Raw genomic sequence first — 12249 nt, forward strand, 5'->3', positions numbered from 1 at the left:
GCTGCAGACACGTGCTCCCCGCATTCCGCGCTGTGCGCGATTTTGTCATCACTGCACTTCTCGCCTGTGCAGACACATGGTGTTCCGACTGCTTTGACACACTTATCATTCGATTTCACAAAAACTATTTGGCCAAAAAATTTGATTTTTACACGTCTTCTTGACTGATACCTTCCCCCCATAAATGACTTAATTTTGTTTTGATGTGCAGCATTAAATGTAGTAAACCATTGCACGAAATTTTGAAGAGTTTGCAGAGGTAAAAGTCCATAGCGTATACTTTCCGTATGGTCGATTTTAGTTGCCACAATGTTGAGAATGAAATGTGGACAAGATACCTAAATTTCATATAATATTTACTGTATAACAATATCTCATTTAATTTAAGTACCACATAGGTGTCGTATGTAATATTGAGAAATATTCCGTCTTTCGCGACTGTAATAAAAGTTTTATTTACACAGGGCGCATTTGGCTTTATTTTAAAGCACTTCCATCGGTGAAAGGTATGGCACATACACAATGGTATTCATGTTCTATTTCTTGTTTTTGTTCCACAGTCGCAGTTTTACCAATGGTATTGAAATACATCCCTCTTCTGCAACTGTAATAAGCGACTTATTTAGACCAGACGCGTTTCTCTCTTTTGAAGCATCATAAGAGGACTGTATTTTGTGTCCTCCATTTCCAAGTCACCTTTCGTAGTTTTGTGCTGCGGTAGCACAATATTCAACGTTTGTGTTGGCTCATCAGTGTTTTAGCAAATAAATGCTGTTTGTGTGTGCCACACACAACATTATATTTGACATAGCTCTGAGCACTTCACTGGCAGACGGTATATTCAAGTCCTAATGTTTTTGTAAGTCCACAGTTTTGTTTAATGTATTTTGTCTACTTCCTTTTGATTGATTGAAGTGCTTTAAAATAAAGCCAAACGTGCCCAGTGTAAGTAAAACTTTAGTTACAGTCGCAAAAGGTGGAATATTTCTCAATATTACATACGACACTTATGTGGTACTTAAATTAAATGAAATATATAGGTATCTTGTCCACATTTCATTCTCAACATTGTGGCAACTAAAATCGACCATCCGGAAAGTATACTCTATGGACTTTACTTCTGCAAACTCTTCAAAATTTCGTACAATGGTTTCCTATATTTAATGCCGCATAATAACTGCGTTGAACATCGAAACAAAATTAAGTCATTTATGGGGGGAAGGTATCAGTCAAGAAGATAGGTAAAAATCTAATTTTTGAGCCAAATAGTTTTTGTGGAATCGAATGATAAAGAGTGTCAAAGCAGTCGGAACACAATGTGTCTGCACAGGCAAGCAGTGCAGTGACAAAATCGCCCACAGCGCGGAATGCAGGGAGCACGTCTTTGTAGCAGCGAAAGGGTTAATGCGGCCGTGGTGGCTTTACTTCATGAACTGCGCGCTCCCCCCTAAACGTAAGCTTGCAAACTATGCTATACTATGGCGCTGCTTCTCTTGGAGCGTGCGTCGTGTGCAACTGGCAACGCAGCAATCTCCCGCGTCTAGGCGGGCATGCGCGAGCCGCCAAGATAAAAGAATTGAACTATAGTATCCGGGCAACCAGATCCTCTTCTGATGCAACAGGAGTTACGTAAAGAAGGCTGCGCATCTCTCCCCACACAAAAAAGTCCAGAGGATACATATCTAGGGATCGAGCAGGCCATGGTACAGGACCACCTCTGCCAGTCCACGTTTCTAGGAACCGTCGGTCCAGGAATCGACGCACAAGACTACTGAAATGTGCCGGCGCCCCGTCATGTTGGAACCACATGCGTTGTCTTGTAGGGAGCGGGACGTCTTCCAGCAATTCTTGCAATGCTCTGGCGAGAATATTGCAATAGTGTTTGCCATTTAATGGCCTAGGTAGCAGATACGGCCCAATTAAACAGTCCCCAATAACACCGGCCCACACATTGACGAAGAACCGCACTTGATGAGCGCTAGTAATTGTGGGATGTGGGTTATCCTCACCCCAAACATGCGAATTGTGCATGCTGAAAACTCCATCACGCCCGAACGCTGCTTCATCGGTAAACAACACAGAGAATGGAAATGTAGGAAGCATTTCACACTGTTCCAGGTACCACTGTGAAAACTGTGCTCTGGGTGGATAATCAACTGGTTCCAGGTAGTGGGCACCCTGTAAGTGAAATGGACGTAACAACTGCTCTCGAAGGACTGTTCTTACATTCGCCTGATTTGTCCCCATGTTACGTGCAATTGCACGAGTGCTGATTGAAGGCTCCCGCTCCACATGCTGCGAGACATCTTCCTCAAATTGCAGCGTTCTTACTTGCGACGGCGTCCCTGTCCAGGTAATCTGCTAAATGACCAGGTCTCACGAAGACGTTGGTACACAGCAGCAAACTCGTATGATGCGGCGATTAGGATATTGTTGTTGATAAACCCGCTGTGCAGCTCGTCCGTTGTGATGGGCTACGTAGTACTCACTCCAGGTGTATCGCTCCATTAGTAAACAGACTATGCACTACTACACTGGTGGACAGCAGTTTCCTACAACTGAAGATCATAATACGGCCTCTAACAACTGAAGATCGTAATAAGGCCTCCACCAGTGTAAACAATCCTTATAGGAAAAAATGACATTAGGGAAAAATATTTGTTTTGATGTCCCCTACAACCTCCCAGAGTTTGTCGGTTTAAATATTTTTCACCCTGTATAGTTCCAGAAGCCTTTTCAAGTCTCACAAATCTATGTTTTATATATTCAGACTGAGGAGGTAGGGATTCTAGGGTAGTCCCTGCAGTAGTACTATGCCCCGGTGCCAGGATGGCACAGTGGTTAGCGTACCTGCCTAGTGAAGTGAAGTCCCTAGTTCGAATCCTGGCCTTGGTACAAATTTTCAGTCGCCGCTTCAGTCTGCATGTATACATAATAGATATTTTAGAATAGAAAAGGTCTCTTGAAACACGTAGTTTCATTTCATAGTGTTTCGTTTCCGCTTTCTACAGGTTGCTGGGACAATTGTTACATACGAGATCGTTCTAGTGCAGTTCAACAACGTTTCAAATGCGCAAGAAAGCAACATGGTGAACAAGACCTTCTGTAGTTTTGAATATTATTGATAAATGTTGCATAAGAAGTGCAATTAGAGGGCTACAACTGTAAATCAGGAAAACTAAAAATCGCACTAATATTACATTTTCTTTGGTGACTAGAGATATTTTCTGTATCTATTTTTTACATATACAATAAAGATGATTGATATCAGTTGTAGTATTGTCTTGTGATTCCTTTCAATTCCTCATCCGTTCAAAAACGAAAATCAAAGTAATGATTTACAAAACTTTTCCATAACGCTTATTTCCATTGTTTTTGAGTTTACTAAAATATGTCACAGTGTGGAAACGATATATCATGTCTTTTTGGTCTTCTGATTCGGGTCCACGGAAATTTCCTGCTAGCTAACATTCTGCAGGGCGACAACAGTGAAACACGGAAAGATTATTTTATGGTAAGGGCTGTAACGTTCTGCGATGATAAAATATTAAAATTTTTATTTTTTAAATATTGCGCAACGTTGCTAAAGGATACAAAGATAGAAATTTTCGAGTATCTTGCGCAGTAGAAGCAGAGATAGAAGGACGAGCTCCACTCAACGCACGAAGAAACATGCCAGTGGTGGAAACGCTAGGAAGCAAATTCAAAAGGCGCGACTGCTACGGTCGCAGGTTCGAATCCTGCCTCGGGCATGGATGTGTGTGATGTCCTTAGGTTAGTTAGGTTTAAGTAGTTCTAAGTTCTAGGGAACTGATGACCACAGATGTTAAGTCCCATAGTGCTCAGAGCCAGAGCCAAATTCAAAATGGGAGGCTTCCATTCCTATGTTAAATATCTAAATTACTGTTGAATACGAACAGATAAGACTGCAATAATGTATTTAGTCTATGTGAAGATGTAACATACAACATACTTGTAACAACACGAACCTTGCAACAGAATAATGTATTAAATGTAAAGTATATATAGCATGCCTTTGAAGAAAAGTAGAGTCCAAAACGTCATTACACACATCAGGACTCTGGCTATCCCTCCCGCAACTGTGTATGATTTGATGCCATGCGTGTACCCATATGTGATGAAATACACATAAATTTTGAGATGAAATTCTCGTATAATCTTTGCCACACCAAAATTTGGGGGATAAGGGGCTTCCATTGACACTATACATTGATCTTGCCAATCGCAACGTTTCTCGTTGGGGGCAGAGTGGTGGATTAGACATTACAGAAGTTATCTTTGGTAGAAAATGGTAGGTTTTCAAAGAGACAATGTAACATTTTACCGCTTAGTAAAATCAGAAAAAGACAAAGCACACACATTATAAATCCTTTATTAAATTGAATCGCTACATAAGCGCAATCAACAAGATGAGGAGTGATAGCCAACACACCTACAAGTGTTCAACACGTGATTCGTACTTACGGAAGATACTGTAGCCCCTAACTTTAGAGCCTTTTCTAGTACTCGCCTTCATCGACTTTCATATCGTACCTGTTTGTCGTAATCCCAATACAGAACCTCTGCCTTGGAAGAGTTAGTTTAGTGAGTCGGTTTTCTTTTACGACGTTTAGTCAGTAATGACGGTAGTTTCTTCAGGCAAAATTGAACTGCCCCAGACCATGTACCACGCTCATCAGCTTATCCGTCAATCACATTCAATGTTGCACTATCTGCCAGTCGCGTTTGTTGGTAACGCCACGTAGCGCTCTGAAAACCACTGGCTGTGCTGTGTGCAGTCTGTGGCTGGTTTGCATTGTTGTTGGCCATTGTAGTGTTGGGCAGCCGGATGTTAACAGCGCGTAGCGTTGCGCAGTTGGAGGTGAGCCGCCAGCAGTGGTGGATGTGGGGAAGTGAGATGGCGGATTTTTGAGAGCGGATGATCTGGACGTGTGTCCATCAGAAAGAGTAAATTTGTAATATTGGATATCATGGACTGATATATATATTATGACTTTTGAACACTATTAAGGTAAATACATTGTTTGTTCTCTATCAAAATCTTTCATTTGCTAAGTATGCCTATCAGTAGTTAGTGCCTTCAGTAGTTTGAATCTTTTATTTAGCTGGCAGTAGTGGCGCTCGCTGTATTGCAGTAGTTTGAGTAACGAAGATTTTTGGTGAGGTAAGTGATTTGTGAAAGGTATAGGTTAATGTTAGTCAGGGCAATTCTTTTGTAGGGATTTTTGAAAGTCAGATTGCGTTGCGCTAAAAAAAAAAAATATTGTGTGTCAGTTTAGTGTTGATCAGAATAGGTAAAGAGCGAAATGTCTGAAGTTCAGTTTTGCTCAGCTGTTTGAAAATCAAATAACGTAAGGGATTTACCAGCGCAGTAATTCACTAATTTTTCCAAGGGGACGTTTCACCATCTAGTAACATGCAATCGCCACCACATTGCGCAATCACTGTAACGGAATACAATAATAATGTACAGTGAAGGATCAGCTTATTGGATGTGTTAGTGTGCTCAAATATAAGGTAATATATAACTGAATTTATGTACCTACCTTGATTTTTCCTTATCATAACACCTCTCAGGTTCCTCTCCGTTTGAACTAAAGTGATTACCGAGTGCCCCTGCTGAAAGAACATTAAAGCCCAGTGTTTTTCTAATTAATGCCTCTTGAACATAGTAAAAAGAAAGTTAAAGTTAATGTGGCAAGAGAGTGAGTTAAAGTAAATGATGCTTGCTGAAAATAATTTTCCTATTAAAACTGCTTATTGAAGTGTTGTTGCCAACTTCAAAATTAAAAGTTCTTAAGACTGAGGCTTATAAAGTTTTGCTTAGTAAATGATCACAATGCTGCCTGTTGTAAATCGCAGAAGGTGAGTCAGTATCTTACAAATATGTTAATTTTGTGTCTCACTGTAGTAAAAGTAGAAAACTGCAGTTGTGGAAAGTTATATACTCATGCTTGCTAGGCACTTGTTTCTTTGGGTATTGAAAGTGTATTGATAATATAATAATATCCACAGGTTATCCTTTATGCTCATGATAAATAACAATTAATAGAAAGACCACTATTCATGAAAACAATAATTTATTTATCTAATAAAACAGTGAGAAGTAACCTGTTAGTGAATTCCATTTAACTTTCATTCTAAATAGAAAAGTATTTAGCCGAGAGATGCTTAACCTGTGGCCAGTTCATAGTTTTGCAATGAAATACATTATAATTTTCTGTCAGCTAGGAAAATGTTTGGAAAGTAATACTGAACCTATGTCCAATTTATGATTCTACAGTGAATATTAATAGTAATGTTATAAAGTCCTTTCAGTTTGAATAATCCATGAAAGTAATAGTGTGTATTGTTATCTGTTATATTTTTGCAAATAGTTTGTGCTGTTCTAGCTGTTAGTTCCAACCTTAACGTTGACATATGTAGGTGTCAGAGTTCATTGCACTCGCGTGTGGTAAAGTATAGGTTGTGTTTGTCCGTTAAAGTTACTAATAGCTATTTTCTTGAACAGGAATGTTAATCATTCTCTTGCCTAATTAGGCTGGCGACCGTTTTCTTTACTCTTTAAACACTGTAGCTAGGTAAAATATTATTTGTTACTGTTTACATGTTTACGTAATTCTGACTTTCACTTCCGATAAGCCACCTCCGTTAGGTACAACACGGTCAACATAACAAAATTCCTCTCAGAGGGTAACACTGCTCTGTTGCGTTATACCATAATTGCTTTAACAAGATAGTTTTATTTTACGACCTGCCTTCAACTTTAAGGTTATGGTATAGTAGTAGCAGACAGAAGTGTTATACGTGGCTTTTCCGTGACGGGACTATTTGTTCTGTTGGAGCATAGTACGTAATGAACCAAACTTGGTATTTGATTACACAAGATACGTACATGCTGTTGCAGAGTTATAGGTTCATGAGTGGGATTAAAATTCAGCGTGAAGGGATATTAATGGTAAGATTTGCTGGTGACATTGCTGTCCTCATTGAAAGCGAGAAAGAATAGCAGGAATTATTGAATGGAGTGATCAGTTTAATAAGCACAGAATATGGACTGAGAGTAATGCTTTTTTTCATGCTTTACATAGCCAACAATTTTTGTTAGTTAATTCACTGCACCGTAGTTTTGAAGTTCACAAATCTACACTGCAGTTCAGTATGTAAATATTGTCCAACTGTATTCACAATCACAGCACTCAATTACTTTATTTTCTGGGTATTTGGTACACGCTACTGAAAGTAAAGCCTTATCCAGTAATTATAAAGTTAAGTTGTGACAAAGTTGAACGCGTAGAACAACCTAAGAACTTTAAACAGCTTCTACTCGTATATGATATTTTCTACCACTTTTGTGAGTAAAGACTTCGAGCACTCAGTAACATCCCTTTTTTAACAAGGAATAGCTTTCTTCATTTACTAATAATGTTAGGTAGATACAGGTAATTAGAACTATAAAATTTTAAAAATATCAGTTCAACTACAGTAATCTGACGGACACAAATAATAACCAATAATATAGTGCTATTGACTAGCTCTCCTCAAACATAAAGAAGCAGAAAATAAGCTTTAAAAATTTTGATGGCTGGAACTCTTGAAATAACTGTAACAAATTCCGGGCATATTTGTCAGAAAAAAGACCACGAAGAAAGCTTACGTGAATATATGTCCAAATTTTCACCATTTGAGGGTTGTAATGAATGTTTAAGATCAAGGTGATACTCATCAACTGAAGTTTGTAATCAATAATTGAAATTCATTTTGCAAAAAACTGAAAGAAATCTCACTCATTGTACCCTTGATAACGATGTGTTCTATGTGGATCCATGTTCATTTGTGCCCAATTGATGTCAGTCTGCGTTGACTATTTCATTTGTGTAGTAGTCATGCGTTACCTAACAAGTGTTATGTTTAACCGAGGCAAGATATTCATTTTGTGAGAAGACAAATGCAATTTTTATGTAAGGTTACGGAAATGTTAACAGAAGTGTGGGAAAGATCTCTATATCAACTAGAGAGTCGGTTGTTGCGTGAGCTCAGAAGCGTCCGTGGTACGTTCATTGTGCTCTGGAGTAACCTAGATGGCAGTGTGGAGACCTTAGGCGTTTGTCGCTCCCGAAGTTAGAGAAGCCGAACTCACAAATTTTCGGGAAACCGAAGAAGTGAAGGAGGGTTGTACGAGGGCTGTCCATAAAGTAAGTTCCGATTGATCTCGAAATGGAAACCACTGTGATAATCAGAAATATTTTATCTTCAACAGTTAGCTACAGCCTTCAGCCACTGCTCTACATAGTCACCATTCCGACTTAGACATCTGTTGTAGTGTTGTACGAACTTTCCAATACCCTCGTCATAGAAAGCAGCCGCCTGTGCTTCCTGCCAATTCTCTACGCTCATCTTTAGCTCGTTGTCTGTGATAAAATGTTGTCTTCATAGCCAGTAGTTAATGTGAGCAGAGATGAAACACAGTGTTAGCCAATTACGGGCTGTAGTGCGGATGATCAAACACTTACCACCGAAAAATCTGCAGGAACATTTTCATTGCTCCTGCAGATTGCGACCGAGAATTGTCACAAAGTAAGAAATGTATGACAGTTCTGTAATGTGGGCTGCGTAACATCAGACGAAATCTCTCACCAGTGCCTCATACTTGGCGGGAGACACCATTTTCTACGCATCTTTATGTGCTCACCATGCGCTCAGAACTGAAAAGAGCGAAGTGATGCAACCGACAGGCATACTAGAGACATGGTGCACATCGGTGCAAAGCTTCATCGGATTTTCATAGTCGTTTTCATTTCGCGACCGATCGGAACTTACTTTCTGGACACCCCACGTATCTGTGGTTTCGTGGGCTTGCGCCTGTTCTTCCTACAACCCACATTACATTCAAGTTACGCGGGCAGCCGGCTTTAATACAACCGACACTCGGCTGCCTCGCTACACGCGAGCATCAGACGTCGACCGAGACGCCAGCAGAGTTCGCTGGCCCCAACGACCTCTTTCCTACGTCAGCCACGTGACATGAAGCAAGACCGAATGTATGTTGGTGCCGAGAGTAGTGCTTAGGCCAGCGCACGAGCATTGGGAAGCTAGCGGGCTTCCTGGACCAGGTGCCGAATGCTTATGCATTTCTTCAAACGGGATCTCACTCCTGAGCCGTCGCTACGCCGTCACTGGCGTCCGAGCCAACCTTTCACCCCCCATCCTGCAACGTGACCATCCAAAAGAAGTTGTGGCTACGACGTGGTGACCGACCACCGGATTTGTCATTTTTCTTCGAGTGTCTTTAATTCTGATTCGCCGGACTTCTTAGAAACTTTCACCGTTGGAAATCTAACTGCTCTCTCATGAACTTTATTTTGCACGGGTGTGTCCAGAACTTCAATCAGACTTTGTTCTACCTTACGAGTGTCAAGAACCGTTAATCGGACTTTGTTTCTTTACTCTGTGTGTCAAGAAATTTGATCGGATTTTGCTTGTATCCTAAGTGTGTTAAAATTTTAGCTCAGAACTTCTTTCTCCTTTACCAGCCCTCCTGCGTGATTTACTGTTTTGTGCTCTGACTGGAAGAGTTGACTTGTTTCAAACTTTAATTGGCCTCACAGTGCTGTGGCGCTATGAACGGATTTGTTCTGTCATAAGTGTGCCAAGAACTTTTACAACAGAACTTAATTCCTTTTTATCATATCTGCCACCTGAAATGCTGTTTGAGCTCAGGCACAATAGCTTGATTTGTTCATGACTACCTCAACACTTATTTGCAAGAAGGAAAATTTTGTTCACTTAATTCAAATTAACTTGTGTTCGTTTTATTCTTGGACCTGACTTGTTTGACCACCTACGGCAGATACTGTAGTATCAAAATGTGTTTAGAGAGAACATAGCCGAATAATCGTATCTTAGTTCTGTTTCTTGTCTCATTGCTGAAATTGAATGCGTCATATGACACTTGGCCCATCAAAGGAAACCAAGATTTCCTTGTACGCGTGACCACACAAAATGCGTTTTGCAAGCTTTCATAAAAGAGCCAGGTATCAGCTTATGATCGGTCACCGTACCACATGATATATGTTTTTACCGGTTTCCTGATATCCATGGTATACTGTTTAAATGATGGTACGGGGAAATCCCATCGCTACCTCGGAGATGCTGTATCCCATCGCTCGTGCACCGACTATAACACGTTCAAACTCGCTTAAATCTGGATAAGCTGCCATTGTAGCATCAGTAACTGGTGTAACAACAGAGCCAGAGACTTGTTGTCACATATAGGCGTTGCCGACCGCAGCGCCGTATTCTGCCTGTTTACATATCTCTTTATTTGAATACGCATTGCTACACCAGTTTCTTTGGCGCTTCAGTGTAGATGGTTGCATGCATAACTGGAGCCATCATTACCTGCATTTCGTGAATTTTATGTGAAGTGTGTACAAATCAAGTCTTCGAAGTGCGCACACCACAGAAAATTCACGGAATGCAGGTGTTGGTGGCTCCAGTTATGCATGTATCGATCTATCTGATTCTCTATACGTGAAGCCGGCCGATGTGGCCGAGCGGTTCTAGGCGCTACAGTCTGGAGCCGCGAGTCCGCTCCGGTCGCAGGTTCGAATCCTGCCTCGGGCATGGATGTGTGTGATGTCCTTAGGTTAGTTAGGTTTAAGTAGTTCTAAGTTCTAGGGGACTGATGACGTCAGCAGTTAAGTCCCATAGTGCTCAGAGGCATTTGAACCATCTATACGTGAAGTGCACAGGGGCCGAAATATGGCATTAAGGGGGGTAGGACGTCAAACGGGCCGACTTGTAGCAGGAGAGGCACCACAGGACATTTTAATTTCCATTGTATATAATCTTACAAATAAATTCATAAAACTTTGTCAGCATGACCGTTAAGGATTTAGGATTCTCACTCACAGCAGTGGAAGTTCAAAAACATAACCAAATTATTTTTTTTACATGCGAAATTTCATCATATTTTTCACTTACTGGTGGCTGCATTTGTTGCTATAGGTACACTTTTCTGCATAAGTAAGACAGAGTCTTAGATGAATTTTGCACAGCATACAAAACATACTTACAGGTGTATGAAACTCTAAGATTTATTTAATTTATGAAAAAATGAATGAGCTGTTACGTTTTAAACGTCATGTTTAGAAAAATCTCAAATTTTATGGTTAATTATCTCAATTTTTACCACAGTTTTTAATAGCTTTGGAAAATTCTAGAGTTTCATACACCTGTAAGTATGATTTGTATGCTGTGCAAAATTCGTCGAAGAATTTCTCTTACTTACGAAGAAAAGTGTACCTATAACAACAAATGCAGCCAATAGCAAGTGAAAAAATGATGTAATTACACATGTAAAAATATTTATTTTGCTATGTTTTTGAACGTCCGCTGCTATGAGCGAGAATCATGAATCCTTCGTGGTCACGCTGACAAAGTTTTATGAATTTATTTGTAAAAATATACACTGGAAATTAAAATGTCCTGTGGTGCCTCTCCTGTTCCAAGTCGGCCCGTTTGACGTCCTATCCCCCTTAATGAGATGCCGAAACTGAGCATCTAAATAAAATAACATCATCTGAAAACATACGGGCATTTAGTAATTTTTCTTTCGTATACTCGAAGGATGGTTTATTTAACTTAAAAAATAGAGGAAGATTCGTTACAGTGGAAAGGATAGGTCAAAAAAATACAGTGAGATATGCAGCAATCGATTTATTGCCGAGAAGCTACAGTGAAACGTGATGTCGACAGGCAGCACTAGATGTCAGCGCGCTGCGTCTCAGCCAGACACACTGGATCGCGGCGAAGCGCCGTCGCCGTTACTGCTCGTCCGCCTGCAGCTGGTCGGGAGTTTCGCGGCCGAGGCGAGGGCTAAAGGGCATGCCGTACTGCTGCAGGCGGCGGCCCAGCCGCGGCACGAAGGGCTGCGCCCAGTCCTCGGAGGAGTCGCGGCCCAGCCGGGGGACGAAGGGCGCGGCGGGCGCGGGCAGCGGGCGGCGGCGGCCCAGCCGCGGCACGAACGGCAGCCACACGAGGCCGTCGGCGGGCGGGTCGCGCCGGCCCAGTCGCGGGCTGAACTGTGCGGCAGGCGCGGCGCCGCGGCCCAGGCGCGGCACGAACGGCCCGGACAGCACCTGCTCCTCGGCGCTCTGCCACTCCGGCGCCGCGGGCTGCGCCGGGCCCTGCTCCGCCGACTCGCGGCCCAATCGCGGCGTGAAG

This window comes from Schistocerca nitens, chromosome 2 (genome assembly GCF_023898315.1).
Source record: "Schistocerca nitens isolate TAMUIC-IGC-003100 chromosome 2, iqSchNite1.1, whole genome shotgun sequence".
NCBI classification, from domain to species: domain Eukaryota; kingdom Metazoa; phylum Arthropoda; class Insecta; order Orthoptera; family Acrididae; genus Schistocerca; species Schistocerca nitens.